We start from the raw sequence: 17,479 nt of genomic DNA on the forward strand, positions 1-17,479 counted from the left end.
GTAATCACAGGGATTTACTTAGTTGGCCCAACTCTGACACAGCAAGACCTCAATGAGGAGTTTACCTTGTGTTCCAGCTCTCACACAACCAATAGGGTCTATTTTGCGCCACCATCAGCAGGTCTCTAGAATACGGTGACCAGCCATCCCGATTTTCGCGGGACACTCATGCTTTTCATGTTAGAGAGTGGGTCGCTTGACGTCCCCTTGAGACTTTATGCCATTGTCCCCATTAGGGGACAATGGAGCCTCTGGCTGCAGCACTGCTGCTGCAGCTTTGTGTGGCGCTCCCCAGTCAGGAAACAGGGAAGTGCCCCAGAAGGCACTGCGGCAGCTGCCAGGGAGCTGCCACTCCCTAGCATAAAAGGGCGCCCAGTGTCTTGGCGGAGTCGCGCCCATGAGTGCGCGATGCACCTACGCTTTTTAATAAGAAAAATCTGGTCACTTTACTCTAGAAGCACTGCAATCTGATGGCCTACAAGACCTTCGGTTCAAATTCAGAATCTCTTCCTCATTAAGCTATCAAGGAGTTAATAACATTGGAAATCTCACTTGCGAGAGATATTTCCTCCTAACCATTTGCTCTAACATTTTGACTAGCATGATCAATGGTTACCAGTGCTTCCAAAGACCAAATAACTCCAATTGCAGAAAAAGGAAATGTTAACTTTAAGTGCGTTCCAGGGCAGGCGCCACCGCAGCAGGGGCGCAGGGCACGCAAATGCTCCAGGCGCAGTTCTCCCTTGCTCCATCCCTGCTGTGAAGCAGCAGCGGGGAACTGAACAGGACATTGCCTAGGAAGTTGGCCTCTTGGACTGCTAAGGAGTACCAGCACCACATGGAAACAAAAGAACAGCCAGTATGTCTCTTTAACACCAGAAATCAGAATTTGTGAACATTTGTGTTACACATTTTTTTAAAAAACCAAATACTACACTCTTTTCCTCCAAAAGATGACAGTAGAATTGTACGTTAGTCGGCTATTTCCTGGACTACTTTGTTCTAGAATTCTCTACTTGGGGCCTCATGCCTACCTAATTCTGTCCCCAAGGCACTAGAACCCAAGCAGAGCATTCTAGAACAAAGAAGGTCCAAGAAATGGTGCATTAAAATCAGTGGTGTACCGGGCTTAAATGGCATGACCACATCCCCACCCCACCCCCTTGCCTGGCTCCCCGCACCCCCCATTCCACTTATGGGAGCCAGCAGGGAGGCCAGGGAAGGGCAGGGCTTGGTGGCGGCTTGGATGGGCACTGTGGCAGCAGGCCGGCTCCTTAGCTGCCCTGCGCCACGGCACCTGCCTAGGCCGCCCACCTGCCGAGCCCCGCCCTTGGCCTTTCTGCAGGGCCTGGGGAGGGCAGGAGCCAGCCTGCAGAAACGCCGGGGGGGGGCTCACCGATGGGCACTTGGGGACATGGGATACCCCATGTTCCCGTTAGTGGTACACCACTGATTAATATATAATTCTACTGTCATCTTTTGGTGGAAAAGAGTATATCACATAACTTAGAATCTGCAAACATTACAACTGATTCAGCTGAACTGAGGGAGCGGCTGGAAAGGGTGTTTTTTTAAACCTTTCCTAAACTTCTGGGGAGCATTAACTGAGGTTGCTATGTGACAGGAGGAGAGAACCAGAAGAATAGGAGGAGTACTAGTTCGGATTTATATCTTGTCTTTCTGTCTTGCAAAGAGATTCAAAGGGACCTATAAACTCCTTCCCCTTCCTCACTCCACAGCAGGTGCCTTGTGAGGTAGGTGGTGCTGAGAGAGCTCAGAGAGAACTGTGACTACCCCAAGGTCACTCAGCAGGAATGTACAAGTGGAGAAGCAAATCTGGTTCACCAGATGAGAATCCTCTGCTTGTTTGGAGGAGTGGGGAATCAAACTCAGTTCTCCAGATTAGAGTCTACCTGCTCTTAACCACTATACCATGATGGACAGTGCTGGAGGGTGAATGGGTGCTTGTAGTCTGCTGGAGAGTGGTTTCTGTTTGTTTTTGTTTCTCTCTTTTGTTGCTGATTGGGGAGAGTCTAGCCCTACCCTCTGCTGTTGCTGTCGAGCCTAAGGCTCCTCCTCAACAGAGGTGGACACCTGCAATAACAGCAGCTAGCCCAAGGGTCAGGCCCGGAGACCATGTAAGAAGTGAAGAAGTTTTTTTATATTTGTTTATACTATCCGTAGCTCAGTAGTTTATCAGCTGCCTAGGGAGGTGGTGGGATCCCCCTCATTGGTAGTCTTCAAGCAGCATCTACATGAACATTTGCTGGAATGCTTTAGGCCAGTGATGGCGAACCTTTTCAAGACCGAGTGCCCAAATTGCAACCCAAAACCCACTTATTTATCGCAAAGGGCCAACACAGCAATTTGACTTGAATACTGAGGTTTTAGTTAAGAAAAAATAATTGACTCCAAGCTGTGCATTACTCGGGAGTAAGCTTGGTGGTAGTTGGTGGCTTTGCTTTGAAGCAACCGTGCAACTCTTCCAATGGGTGAATCACGACTCTAGGAGGGTTTACTCAGAAGCAAGCCCCATTGCCAACAACTGAGCTTACTCCCAGGTAAAGGATCTCACTTTAGTTCTTCACATGAAAATCAGTGGGGTTTAACAGCGCTTAACAGAGCTTAACACTGCTTCCCCAAAACTAGGTTTTAGGTTTAATGCTAATAATCGAGCCCAGTGGCCCAGGCCAACCTAGATGTGTGTGGGGAGAGGGGCAATCCCCCCCCACATGACGAATTCTATTTACATGTGCCTACAGAGGGGGCTCTGACTGCCACCTCTGGCACCCGTGCCATAGGTTTGCCACCACTGCTTTAGGCAGATCTTGAATTGAGCAGAACCTGATGGCTTATATGGATCCTTCTGACTCTAAGCCCAGCCCAAAGTTACATATAGCACACAGCTCTATCTTGTAATTTTTCCACAAATGGATTAGAAACATTTCTAAACACTTGCCTGGCCCTTCCATTCTAAATTAATGCTATAAGTGCAGTTCTACCTATTTTCTGTGACCACTCCGTGACAGGAGAAGAGGTGGACCTTTTTCTGAACTACATTATCTAGCTGTTGTAAGCACTCTAAAACAAATCTCTTGACCGAATTCTTCAGATGTCCCAACAGGATCAGAGAATAATAAACACCCTGTCATATTATAAATCAGTCCTACAACTGGGTGCCAGAAATTCTGTATCTGAAAACAATCCCAAAAGATTTATTTATGCATTTAAAATATTTATATTCTGCCTTAGTTTCTTGGACTTGTAATGGCTAGCAGGGTAACAAGCTGCAAGGACACAGACAATCAATAAAATTAGTACAATGCACTGAATTATTTATTTAACATTTTTAAAAATCACCTGGTATAGACTTCAGACCATTAATATGGTGTTAGGCACCACTTGAAGGAAAACTTTGTGCAAGTTTCATGAAGTTTTCCTTCAAATACATACGTACTGATTACTTTAGGAAAAAGTTACTTATATCCAAATTCAAATGTTCTCTGTAAAATTACCCTATTAAGATATTGGGGTGTGTGTGATATAGTATAATTCAATCTCATCAGATCTCAGAAACGAAGAAAGTTTGTATTTGAATGGGAGGCAACCAAGAAAGACTTTGCCGAGGAAGGCAATGCAAAACAACTATTCTATCTCACTTCCTGCTTTGAAAGCTCTATAGGGAAGCTGTACATTGGTGGTAACTTGATAGCACTTCACACATAGAAACACACACACACGAGATCTTTTTTCCCCTCACTTCATCACAAACCTATGAGGGGAATGATCCACATTGAGCAGCTATGGTTATATAACAGATATTTGCTTCTTAGAGGCAACATCCTTCATTACTCTATCAAACTTAGATCTTAAATCAGTGGAATTTCTTAACAATATGGAATATGGAAAATGTTTGACACTGCTGGAGATACTGGACAGTTGGGGTTATTAATTCTACAATTTCTCCAATTAAAAAAATGTGCCAACCCTTTAAAATTTCCTGAAGTTGTTAAACCAGCATATAAAGAGATATTGCCTATCCTAGGCTGTTTCCACATGGGCGAAATACAGCGTCCCAGGGACGCTAAAAACAGAATCCCTGGGGAGGGGTTCACACGGCCTGGGTCCATAAATTTTGACCCCCTGAACCAAACTTCACCAAACCTGTTGATATCATTAGGAGAGTCTCGTAAAGATACCCTGTAAGTTTGGTGCTGCTAGCTTAACAATTGCACCCCTGACAGCAGGCACCCCCCAAATTTCCCCAGATTTTCCTTTTAAATCCCCCTCCCTTTGGCATGGATTTAAAGAGAGAATCTGAGGTCCCCAGTTTAAACATTGAAAGTGATGCTGTTTCAGGGTGGGGGAGAATCAACCCCAAAATAGCATCACTTTCAATGTTGTTTAATCTGGGGACCCCAGATTCTCCCTTTAAGGTGGATTTAAAACGATGCTGTTTGGGGGTGGGTTCCAGCATCACTTGTTTAAACTAGGGAGCCCAGATTCTCCTTTTAAATCCACTTTAAAGGGAGAATCTGGGGTTCCCAGTTTAAATAACATTGAAAGGGATGCTGTTTCCCCAATTGGGGGGACTGGATACAACACCATAAAATGTTTTCATAGCAGTAATAAAACATTTTGAAAATATTTTCAAAACAAATTATTCATGCTGTGTGGCATGGCCTATTGCTGTGTTCAGATTTGTGAATTGGGGCATGTTCTATAATGTGATGGTGACTTTGAAACAACCTGTAAAAAATCATTGCTTGGTCATAATGGGGGAGGGCGGCTGCCTATGGGGGGGCGCCAAACTCCAGTTTGCTTAGATACGCCACTGGGCATAGGTACAAGGGGGATGGGGGGTGCGCGTTGCACTGGGCATGCGCCTGGGGGGCATCAAACTCAGGTTTTGCCCAGGGCTCCCATTTGCCTAGTTACGCCACTGGTGCCTAGACTCATGTAGCCCTGGGATATGCAAATCATATCCAGATTGTAAATCAGAAATCTGATTTTGACATCTGATCCCTTAGCCAGAACTGAATCCAGTTATTGTGATGTCCCCTTTTTACTTGCAAATCAGGAACAGAGCATCCCCCCCCCACCCCAGGTTCCTGCTGCTAAGTTTACACAGGAAAGACAGGCGTGTTCAAAACAACCTCCATTTATCAGCAAGATGATACAGGAATGGGAGCATCTATTTTCAAGGCAAGGGAGGCAGTCTACAACCAAAAAACAGAACTGAAGTGCAGGGACTCTAGCCCATGAAGCTAGACAAAAGCACACAAATATCAAAGGGGAGGCAGAATGTTCTCCTATAATACCACCACAATAAACATGCCACAGTTTCATCTTGCATTGAAGAAGAAGAAGAAGAAGAAGAAGAAGAAGAAGAAGAAGAAGAAGAAGAAGAAGAAGAAGAAGAAGAAGAAGAAGAAGAAGAAGAAGAAGAAGAAGAGAATTTTTAATATTCCACTTTTTTCTACCTTTAAAGGAGACTCAAAGCATGAGAAAGTTCTGAGAGAACTGTGACTAGTCCAAGGTCACCCAGCAGATTTCAAGTGCAGGAATGGGGAAACACACCAGATTAGAGTCCACACCAGATTAGAGTCCCAGATTAGTGTTCCCTGCTCTTAACCACTACACCACACTGTTTTTCCATTCCTACTTTCGCCCTTTCACTGAAAAGGGCAGGGGCTCAGCCCAGAGCTTTTTGGCTCCAAAACATGCTCTCTGCCAATCATATGTAACCACTCTTCCTTTAAATAGATCAAATATTGAGTGTTCAGTCTTCTCTGTGTTTTGCTGCCATTCCTAAAGGCTGAAATCCATAATAATTCCACAAAGGTGGAAAAAGTCATCCTTCCAGCAAAAAGATAATAGCATGATTTCTACACAGCTTCTTAAATAGTGACTAGCAATCCTCTTGCATTTCTGAAGTCCAGGAGCAGACAAGCAGCATTAAGGGGTATGTAAACCAATCATTCAGGCTAAATTCTTCCATCAATTACTTTAGATTTACACAGAGCCCCTCTATTAATGCCCACAGATTTTGTCCAGATTAAGACAAACACCGCCGGCACCACAGCAGGTTCCCCACCTGTTCTTTTAAATGTTTCTCTCATCTAGCACAGTACCTTTTAACTATGGGCTACAGAAATTAAAGAGCTAATGAAAATGTATTAAGGGCTACTATGACCAATAAACCCTCAACCGTGAACTGTATTTACCACTGAAAGTTTCCATTCTAGCTAAAATTTCTAAAATAGTTTCCCTAAACTTTACAGCTGTTTTAAAAGAGCCTTTAAACTCTGCTCTATTAGGTTCCTTCTTACATTACATGACTCAAAAAATGTAAACAAGAGGACATTAAACTGCAGTAAATGCCATCCAAATAATGGAAAAGATTTTACCACCAAGGAAAAGAGTTCGAAGTGAAGTTTGAGTCATTTTCTGTTTGATACAGTAAAATTTAATGGGCACGGTTCCACAAAAGGTAGTTGCCGCTGAGGACTAGACTTTACTCCCACTCCATGCATGTTCCTTAACTGAAATGGCCTTGGGTGCCATTTACCTTGTGAGGGTCTTAACCTCTCTGGGTTAGAACATGAGCTGTAAGTGGACCCCTCCCCATAAAGCTAGGAAAGCAACCAACTGAAGAGAAGTTAGGAGGAATATGTGCTCCTTGAAAAAAAATTGTATTACGGACCACCAAAAAACAACAACAGGAACAAATAAGGGGGTCCTTGGTCAAATCAAACCTGAACTGTCCCTACATGCTAAAATGAGGCTATCATACTGGGGGCATCCAGACATGGAGGGAGGCGTCCGGTCATGCAGAGGGGCATCCAAACACGCAGGGGGGTGCATCCGGACACGCAGTGGGGGTCCGGACATGCAGGGGGGCTGTCTGGAAACTCAGGGGGGTCCGGACACGCACAGGGGGTTCACGAACACAGAGGGAGGCCGTCCGGAAATGAATTGGAGCCGTCCGGTCATGCAGTGGGTGCATCCAGGCATGCAGTGGTGTCGTACGGACATGCAGGGGGGCCCGTCCGGACACACAGGGGGAGTGTCTGGACATGCAGGGTGTGTCCGGTAATGCAGGAAGGGTGTCCTGACTCCAAGGGGGATCCGGACACGCAGGGGGGCGTCTGGACACGCAGGGAGGCTGTCTGGAAATGCAGGGGAGCCATCCGAACATGCAGTGGGGGGGTGTCCGGAAATGCAGGGGGCGTGCGGACATGCAAAGGGGGCGTCCGGACACGCAGGGAGGCGTCCAGACATGCAGGGGGGCATCCGGAAGGCACAGGGCATCCGGACATGCAGGGGGGTGTCCGGATACGCAGCGGGGAGTACGAACACACATGGGGCGTCCGGACATGCTGGGGGACATCTGGACATTCAGGCGGCCATCTGGACACACAGGGGGCCGTCCGAACACGCAGAAGGGTGTGTCCACACAGGCAGGGGGCGCTCAGACATGGACGGAGGTGTCCGGTCACGCAGTGGGTGCATCCAGGCATGCAGTGGTGTCGTACGGACATTCAGGGGGGTGTCCGGTCATACAGGAGGGCCGTCTGGACATGTGGAGGCATCCGGATATGTAAGGGGGGTGTCCAGACACTCGAAGGCATCCGGACACACATGGGGGCATCCAGACACACAGGGAGGTCATCTGGAAATGCAGGGGAGCCGTCCGGAAATGCTGGGGGGGCGTCCGGACATGCAGGGGTCATCCGGACACGCAGGGGGGCGTCTGGACATTTAGGGAACGTCTGGACACACAGGAGGGCATCTGTACACGCGGGGGTGTCCGGACACGCAGGGTGCATCCAGACATGGAGGGAGGAGTCTGGTCACGCAGGGAGTGCATCCAGACACGCAGGGTGGGCGCCCGGACATGTAGGGGGCATCCGGATATGCAGGGGGCGTCCAGACACTAGGGGTGCATCCGGACACGCATGGGGGCATCCGGACACACAGGGAGGCCATCCGGAAAAGCAGGGGAGCCGTCCAGACATGCAGGAAGGGCGTCCTGATTCCAAGGGGGATCTGGACACGCAGGAGGGCCATCCGGACACGCAGGGGGGCGTCTGGACATGCAGGGAGGCTATCTGGAAATGCAGGGGAGCCATCCGGACATGCAGTGGGGGGTGTCTGGAAATGCAGTGGGTGTGCGGACACGCAAAGGGGGCATCCGGACACACAGGGAGGCGTCCAGACATGCAGGGGTGTCGTACGGACACCCAGGGGGGTGTCTGGTCACACAGGACCCAGGGGGGTCAGGACATTCAGGGGGTAATCTGGACATGTAGGGTGCATCCGGATATGTAGGGGGGTGTCCAGACACTCAAAGGTGTCCAGACACACATGGGGGCGTCCGGACATGCAGGGAGGCCATCTAGAAATGCAGGGTAGCCGTCCGGACATGCAGGGTGGGCGTCCGGACACACAGGGGTGTGTGCGGACAAGCAGGGGGACATCTGGTAACACGGGGGAGGGTCTGGACATGCACAGGGGGTTCACGAACACACAGGAAGGCCATCCGGAAATGCAGAAGAGTTGTCCAGACACACAGGGTGGGCGTCCGGACACGCAGGGGGGCATCCAGTAACGGGGGGATCCGGAAACGCAGGGGGGTCTGGAGACGCACAGGCGGCACCCGGACACACAAGGGGGCCATCCGGACGCGCAGGAGGGGCATCTGGACACGCAGGGGTATGTGTCCAGACATGTAGGTGGTGTCCAGACATGGAGGGAGGCGTCCGTTCATGCAGAGGGGCATCAGGATATGCAGGGGGTGCATCTGGACACTCAGAGGGGAGTCCGGTCATGCAGGGGGAGCGTCCAGACACTCGGGGCGTTCGGACACTCATGGGGGCATCCGGACAAGCAGGGAGGCCGTCCTCAAATGCATGGGAGCCGTCCAGACACGCTGGGGGGGCTTCCGGACACGCAGGGGGCATCTGGACACGCTGGAGGAGTGTCCGGTCATGCAGGGGGGCATCTGGACACGCAGGGCATGACCGGATACGCAGGGGGTATCTGGACATGTAGGGGGGCTGTCTGGACACGCAGGACATGCAGGGGTGCATCCGGACACGCAGTCCAGAGACTCAGGGGGCATCCAGACACGGAGGGAAACATCAGGTCCCGCAGGGGGGTGTCCCGACATGCTGGGAGGCTATCCGGAAATGCAGGGGAGCCAACTGGACACGCAGGGAGGGCGTTCGGAAATGCAGGGGAGCCATCCAGACACGCAGTGGGCGTGCGGACACGCAGGGGGCATCTGAAATTCTGGGGGTGTCCGGACATGCAGGGGCGTGTCTGGATACGCAGGGGGGAGTACGAACACACATGGGGACGTCCGGACATGCTGGGGGACATCTGGACATGCAGGGGGTACGTCTGGACAGTTGGAGAATCTATCACCGGTCCATTCAGAATGTTGCCATCAAATTCTATCAGTCAATTGCTCTGAAAGGTTCACACTGTACAGATATCACCAAGTTTCATGCTGGTCACACTGGCTGGCAGCATCAATCTCACCTTTCCTCCAGAGCACCATGGTTGCACTCATGAGGTAATGCATGCTCCCCCAAGATTGGGTGGAATACTATCTTGAAGATACAGATGCAACCTTCAGCCAATCTAGTCGGACGGTCGCAACCCAGATACATGTCTATGACTCCTATCTTACTATAGACGTTACATGAGAGAGTGTGTGTAACAACTTGTGTAGTCTCTGCACATCCCCTTGGTGTGTGTGTGTGTGTGTGTGTGTGTAACAACTTGTGTGTGTGTGTATGTGTGTAACAACTTGTGTAGACTCTGAATAGTCCCTGGAGAGTTACTTGGAGGGGAGGAGGAGGTATACTTGTTGCAACTAACTATCATATACACTGGTATTTGCTGTGTCAGTCTGAGAACATTTTGCTTCCTGGATTCCTGCAGCAAACCCTTGGACTCTTTTCTAGCACAGACTTGCTATGGAGCCAAGAACTTACAAGGGAACCCCAGACTTCTAAACAATTGCACATAGGGTCATTGGACTCTATGATACCATGTATATAGTTTTGTATGCCACATCTTTTGCTTTCTCAAAGCAATATGAATCACTCCCTTAAAGTATCTAATCCAACCTATGGATCAAAGCCGCTTAATGTCTGATCTATCCAAGTAATCAAGAGGACAATTTTTTCTTCAAGCCCAGGTAAATTCATCCAATGATTGTCCCAACTTAGAATGTCAAGTGTCACCTCTGAATCTTCCCACAAGATTTGGGCAGCAGTTACCTTCAAACTTCATTTCTTGGACTAATCCTGATCCTTGGAAAGTGGACCCTATGGAACTTTTCCCCATATAAGGACCAGTCCAAGTCAGCAAAAAGTGTGCCATCTTATCGAGGAGAAAGAGGGAGAAAGCTGCGAAGCTGTTGCAGCGGTATTCAGGTAGTAAAGGAACCTGGCAACCATTTTGCTGACTTGGACTTCTGCTACACAGATGCCTCACAATTCTCAGCTTCTCACACACCTTGGATCAGGTAATATCACCCATCTGAATTTCCGTCCCTACCTTTCCTTGCCTCATCCCTCATCTTTAGCCTACCCCCGTGGTGGCGAACCTTTGGAACTCCAGATGTTATGGACTACAATTCCTATCAGCCCCTGCCAGCATGGCCAATTGGCCATGCTGGCAGGGGCTGATGGGAATTGTAGTCCATAACATCTGGAATGCCAAAGGTTCGCCACCACTGGCCTACCCTAATAGTGAGTGTGTGTATTTGGGAGGGAGGAGGTGGCTTATTTCAGTCCATTGTGGTCTCTTGCAGTTCATTTGCAGTTTATAAGGGGCTCCAGGGATTGCAGTTTAGTTTACTTATAGTTTTATTTAGTTTACTTATACTTTAGTTTACTGATGTTTGACAGATTGCTAGTGAATAAAAACATTATTAGACCGAACCAGTTGATCTCTGCTATTTTCTTCCTTAGAATATCGCTCTGGAGAAAAGCTCTGTATATATAGACAAAAATCCCTTGTTTATCTTTCTAGAAACCCTTTAAAAGCTAATGCCCCCCCCCTCCCATTTTTCGGTCTGGGAGCTGCACGCTTTCTAATAAACAATACATTACACTTCAGGCAATGGTGAAAAAACTTATCACGCAGGATGGCCCATACTTCCAAGGAAGTACACATAAGACTGTAATCTTAGCCATGACTAACTATGACTATTGCTAGCATTGGTTCACAGTTCACCTGCTTTTTGACCCCTGTTAGATAAGCCTTTGCATGATCTTATCCCTACATGCAACAAAATCCTACCTTCCCATGCACCAGCTATGGCAGGTCTGTCTTTGACATGCCCAGATGTTCATGTACAGATGTTCATTGACATGCCCAGATGTTCATGTACAGATGTTCATTAACAGGCATATTCCCAACCCCATAGTATGCACAGGCAGCTCTCTTGAGGTGATAATCACAGCTTAGAGTACAAAATGCCCGAACGCTATAAATAAGGTTCTGCCCCTCTTTTGCCTCCCAGAGAGCATCTAGTGCCATTGTTCACTATGGTACTGGGAGATCTGAAGAGGACTGAGAGGCATATAGAGTGGCATCAGTAAAAACCTGGAAGCATCTGACACAACATGGACACATCCGAAGGCCTATGAGATGCCATTCAGGCAACAATTGGAGCCCATAGAAACAATCTGGATTGCTTTTGTACCTTCGTATGGAGACACTTGTTTTTTTAAAAAATTCCCTCAGCACATGTGTAGCTGCGCAGGAATGCGCAGGAACCTCTGCAGGAATGCTGACCGTCTCACAATCCGATTGGTTGGACCTGTGTAGCTACGCATGTGTAACAAACAACGGGGGGAGGGGGGGAGGAGGAAAAAAGGACCTCCCTGCAATGGCCGGGCAATAATGAATGTGTTGCTGTAGATTGGTCATACTTGCTGCCACAGGGAGAAAACTTGTTTGGGGGACTTTGTACACTGTCGGGCACTCAGAGATCTGCCCACAACATGTTGGGTGACCTGCACAGAATTGCAGGGCAGGGAGCTTCTCCCTGACAGTGGGTGGCATGGAACTTAAAGTGAACGGGTGGAAGAGAGGGAAATAAAGCACCTCCTGATTGTTGTGTCCGCGCAGGAGCACCTCCAAACTGGGATTGTACAAAAGTATCACTGATTTAGCAATTTTCAAAAATCCCAGGTCAAGGGGAATAAAATGGGCCAAACTCGTTTTGGGAATGGGACCTGTGAGAATTGCCTCCCCCCGCATTGGTTTATATAACATCCTACACGTGTAATATTTGGTACGTGCGGATTCCACCACAGAATCAGAGAGAGAGCAGTGTGACAGGATTTCGGAGTGAATAGACTGAGACTGTCAAAACTCTAGTCAGAGAGAGTTAAGGCTTCCGAGTGAAAAGACCCAGTGTTGAGAAAATTAGTCAGTGCATCAGAGGGTATATAGAAAAAGTCAGAGCCTCAATAAACTGTTAGAATAAATACAGAGAGTCTGAGAGAACTATGAGAGTGAGAAACTGTCAGAAAATGTCAGAGTAAAATTCATGTTGAGTGAAGTCCTCAAAGTATTTGTAGCCTCAGTTTGATTTTGTATCATTTTGTAAAATGTTTTGCTTGAAACCCTGAATTTACCTTTCAGTTATAAATAAAATCTTACTTTATTTAAATACATTGGAATCCCACCCTATTTCCCTTAGGATTAAGTAGGTCATCCACTTAGCTTTATAAACTCGTGCACACCAAAGGGAGATAAAGGGTTTGGCGGGGGATAGGGGGCTTGTCATTTGTATTCCTGGTGGCAGCTACCATATGGGGAAGAATTAAGGGGACAAATATTAGTTGGCACTAATTATTTATTTATTTATTAAAAAGAAAAAGAGTGGACATTGATTTTGGTGGCCGAGATTGGAAGGATCACTGCAAGGTACTTAGCTGGGATGCTTCTGCAAAGTTCTTCCCCAAATAAAATTTTTCAAATATGCTCCAGTTTGAAGAATAATAATTTGGATTTATATCCTACTTTATTCAACTGTCAGGAGTCTCAAAGTGGTATCAAGGGATGTGCTTTGACCTGATTTAAATAATTCCTTATGGATCAGACTCAGATGCTGTTGGGAAAACCATTAATGATTACGAAGTTGAATATCATCAACATGCTGATGATACTGTATATTTCTTTTTTCAATCCATCAGATGCTGCTGTAGTGGTCCTGAGCCAGGCTTGCTGCTGAGGTCAAATTACTGTGGAATAACAAGTTGAAATTGAATCCTGATTATATGTTAATTAGGAAGGCTGAGGTTTTGGATACTGTCCTTCCACAATTGGATGGAGCTCAGTTGATCTTTGCTGACAAAGTCAAGATCTATATGACCCAATCGCTGGAGAAACAAGATAAATCAGCTGTAGTTTTTTTCTTCCATTGATTTTTAGCTTGAAGATGGGACCCGACAGTGACTCAGCTCATCTAACCATATCAGGAACCTAGAGGCAAAACTACTGATAATACATTCTTACATGGGTGTGTCCTTAAAGATGACTTGGAAACTTTAGTTGGTACAGAACAGTGCAGTCTGGTTACTATTGGGAGCTAGATGGAGCATACATTTTAAATCTATTCTGCAGTTTCTCCACAGGTTGCCAATTAGTTTCTGGGATCAATTCAAGATGTAGGTTATTACCTACCAAGTCCTTCATGGATTTGAACTCCCAAGCTGGCAGGACTGCCGCACCCAACATGACATTTTAACTCATCCGAGCAAAGGGACCTGACAGTATCACTCTGCAAATGGGTAAGATCTGCAGCCACCTGTACTCACACATTTTTAATTGTGTCCCCCACTTGGTGGAATGGCCTACCCGAGGCAGTCAGGAAAGCTCCCACACTTCCGTTATTCTGCAGAATGTATACAATTGAATTATTCAAGAGAACATTTTTTATAATGGGAATGGGGTTGTAGTTTTTAATGTCTATGAAAAAGGTTGGGCAGTTTTATTGCATTGCTTATTGCATTTGGTATGCTGTTTCACTGTATTGTTTTTTCAATTTTATCAGCCAATTTTTCTTACTCTTATTATATGTATTAGCTCTCTATAAAGGATCCAGAGCCAAATTTCTTACTGGCATATTGACAGGTCTAAATTTTCATTCTGACCTTGAGAAATTGATGCTTCTTTTATCTGATATAGATCCATTTATTTCATACCAAGCTTCACTTTTTGCCCTAGGTGCTAGAAAATTATGATCCAAATATACCACTAAAAACTCCAAATAGATAATTATTTTTTAAAAAACTAACTGAATGCTGTTTACTGTGTGTTAGTGGGTTTTATTATATAATTTCTTTGGATATTTTATACAATGTATATGATTTGTATTTTATGTATTTAATTTTTATAATTATTTTGTTATATTTTGTATTTTATCTATTTGACTTATTGTGATGGCAAACAGCCCTATACAATACAATAGATTCTTTCTATCTAGTTCTATTGTATATATTACACTGTATTATTGCATTGTTCTTTAAAAGTTGTAATCCACCATGACTCTCAGTGGGAGAGGTGGACTATAAATGAAGTAACTAAAAAGACATACCTCAGAAAAAGAATTTGGACCGAAGTATTCACTCACAATCCAAGAGAGAGGCATCATCTTACCCCCTTCCAATGCACCTTTCAAGTCAAGACTGAGGAATAGATCATTCATTCCTGGTCACTGAAGCTTCCCAAAATTGATGCTCAAATACTCTCCCAGTTCTACCTCTGTATTGGCAACGCTTGACATGAAGGAACTCATAACTCCGAGATCTTTTAAACAGGGCAAGAATTTTTACTAGTAACTGTTAGATAGACAATTGTCATAGGATAGAAAGTACACACCATATGGTGATAAGGTATTGCAAAATATTTCTCCAAAATACTGATATTCTATGACAATGAACAAAATTACTTTTTGTATTGATTGTGGTAATCTTGCAGCACTCACAGCGGTCAATTTCAACATTAAAGCAGTAATCTTTAAAACAACATCCCAACTTAACATCTACTGGCACTCTGAAGACTAGCAGATTTATCCTGGCATAAGTCTCCATGGGTGAAAGCCTACTTAATTGTTGGCATTGTCTCTGGCCTCTAGACCATGAAAGCCAATAAATCTCTTAGTCTTTAAGATCATGCAAGAATGGCTGTTGATTCAGCATGCAGTTGGCAGAAAGCTCAGAAAAGACGAGAATGATGCACAGCCTTAACTTCCTGCACCCATTTGAAAGTTCCCATTTAGCTGGTATAGGTTGTTGGAGATTCTCACCTCCCACTATTCTATGGAAAAGTCCTATTTGCCTGGCAGTAGTTGCAGTTGGCTGTTGTCAACTGGAAAGAAGACATGTCAGTCAAAATGGTACTGGGTCTAGAAATGTGTTTATTGGTTGCTGAAAAGCCTGATGACATTAGAATTTGTTAAGTGATCATGCCAAATGGCATAGGAATGGACATGAGGTTTATTACAATTTAGCCAAGCCTGAAATATTCTGCCAATTTTCTTATGGTTCTCCCCCATTCTCCACAGAGAATGGGTATAAAAGTCTGAACTGTGAAATTTGGCACACAATATTATTCAGAATGCTGGTGATAAAGTCCACTCAATTTAAAACAAAGCAGTTCCTCCTTTCCTGGCTGTAGGCCTGGAATGACTTGACTGGTCTTAACAGAGTTGTTTAAATCTTGTGTAAGATGCTGGCAATCATAGCAAAGACAATTTTGACATTGATACAGGGAACTTAGTACTAAAGTGCCAGGCATAAATGGGGAAGGGAGACAATTCTGCATATCTGGAAGGAGGACCCCAGTAACACTAGGGGAAAATCACGCATTTCCACAGACTGCACCTCTGTCAAAGACCAAGGGTCCACAGCCAATTTTAAATCACCTAATAAACAAAGTTGCTTCAAACCATTAAGGTACAAAAAAACCAGGAAAAAAAGTATGAGTAACTCCAAAATACTTTTTTTTATAATCTCACTTGAATTTTTTTGCCCTTATCACTGTGGATATTAAGGAGGCCACAGAGGCAGAGATGGGATCCAGCAGGTTCTCACAGGTTCCCGAGAGTAGGTTACTAATTATTTGTGTGTGCCGAGAGGGGGTTACTAATTGGTGATTTTGCCACGTGATTTTTGCCTTAGTTACGCCCTTCCTCTCAGCAGTAGTGCGCAGAACTTGAAGCAGTCTAGCAGGAGGTGCACCGGCGTGCGTGGCAGCCTGAGCCTGCGTGCATCCGTTTCCCGCCCAAGGACCGGCGCAGCGGCTGCGTCCTTGCCACAGCCCCACCCAGGAATGCCCCGCCCCCATCGTGCCCCGCCCATTGGCACTACACCACAGTTTGAATCCCACCACCATGGGAACCTGTTACCAAATTTTTTGAATCCCACCACTGCACAGAGGGTATCCAGAAACTGCCTGGGAAAAGGATAAGTTAGACTATCCAGCTGTCTGCTGTTTCTGCCTAGGACCTCATCAGTGGGACTCTTACTTGATGCCTGAGCCTCTTTGCTGGACCAAGCCACCAAGTCAGCAGTTTTCTGCCCAGGCTCACATCATTAGCTCTCCTTGAGCTTCTTGGATTAAGCCTGGACTCCTGTGGGGAGGAGGACCATCACTGGCAGGGATGACATTGAAAGGGGGTTGCCACTTTGGGGGGACAAGAGGACCTCAGCTAGTGGTGGTGGAAGGACTAAAGATGGTTAGGGGAGTGGGACTGCTAGTCTTCATTAGTCTCCTTACTGGGGGAATAGCTGGTGGGTATGTAGCTGTGGAGGAGATTCCCATTCCCCACAACTTTAGCAGAGGGAGATATGATGGTGGGATGCAGACTGGCAATTCCAAGAGAAGGAGGCCTGGCTTCTGGTTGACCATACTTCCTTCAGATATGCTTCCCACATCAGGAATAATTCTGGAAGGACAGGTTGATCTGACATGTATTATGGAAACCTGGTTGAATCTCCCTAGCAGCACAAAATGGCGGGAACAACAAAATGAAACTGACTAGCTTCAGTCAGCTAGTAGAGGGAGAGGCAGGAAAAAGACACACTTTCCCTGGCAATGCTTTTTTGGTTCATACTGTGCAGACAGGAAAAAAAAACCCAGAATGGGTTTTTTAAATGTCTGCAAGATGTTTGATTTGTGCTGTGCAGAAAAGACCTTTCAGTATGATCTATAAGGGATTTCACTGAGAGAGAATAGCCTGAGTGAAATAGAACAAAAATGTCTACAAGGGAAAAACACAGGAGTCCAGGGCAAGAGGCTTTGGAAACAAAACACCTGAGATATACAACAGAGACTGTGCTTTGTTCTGCAGACTTTTCCTGGATGGTTATAAAAATAGAGTCCACCCATCTGTCAAAACACCTACTCTACGTATGAAAAAAAATCAAAGAACACTTAGGTG

The 17,479-nt window shown here is 46.1% G+C and overlaps 1 protein-coding gene across 1 annotated transcript in view; it reads right to left on the reverse strand.

Annotated features, from left to right (window-relative positions):
• Positions 1 to 17,479, reverse strand: part of SEMA3A (semaphorin 3A) — a 170,427-nt gene that overhangs the window by 119,619 nt on the left and 33,329 nt on the right. The gene's annotated exons all lie outside the window — the stretch shown is intronic.

The sequence above is a fragment of the Sphaerodactylus townsendi genome, linkage group LG06 (genome assembly GCF_021028975.2).
Source record: "Sphaerodactylus townsendi isolate TG3544 linkage group LG06, MPM_Stown_v2.3, whole genome shotgun sequence".
NCBI classification, from domain to species: Eukaryota; Metazoa; Chordata; class Lepidosauria; order Squamata; family Sphaerodactylidae; genus Sphaerodactylus; species Sphaerodactylus townsendi.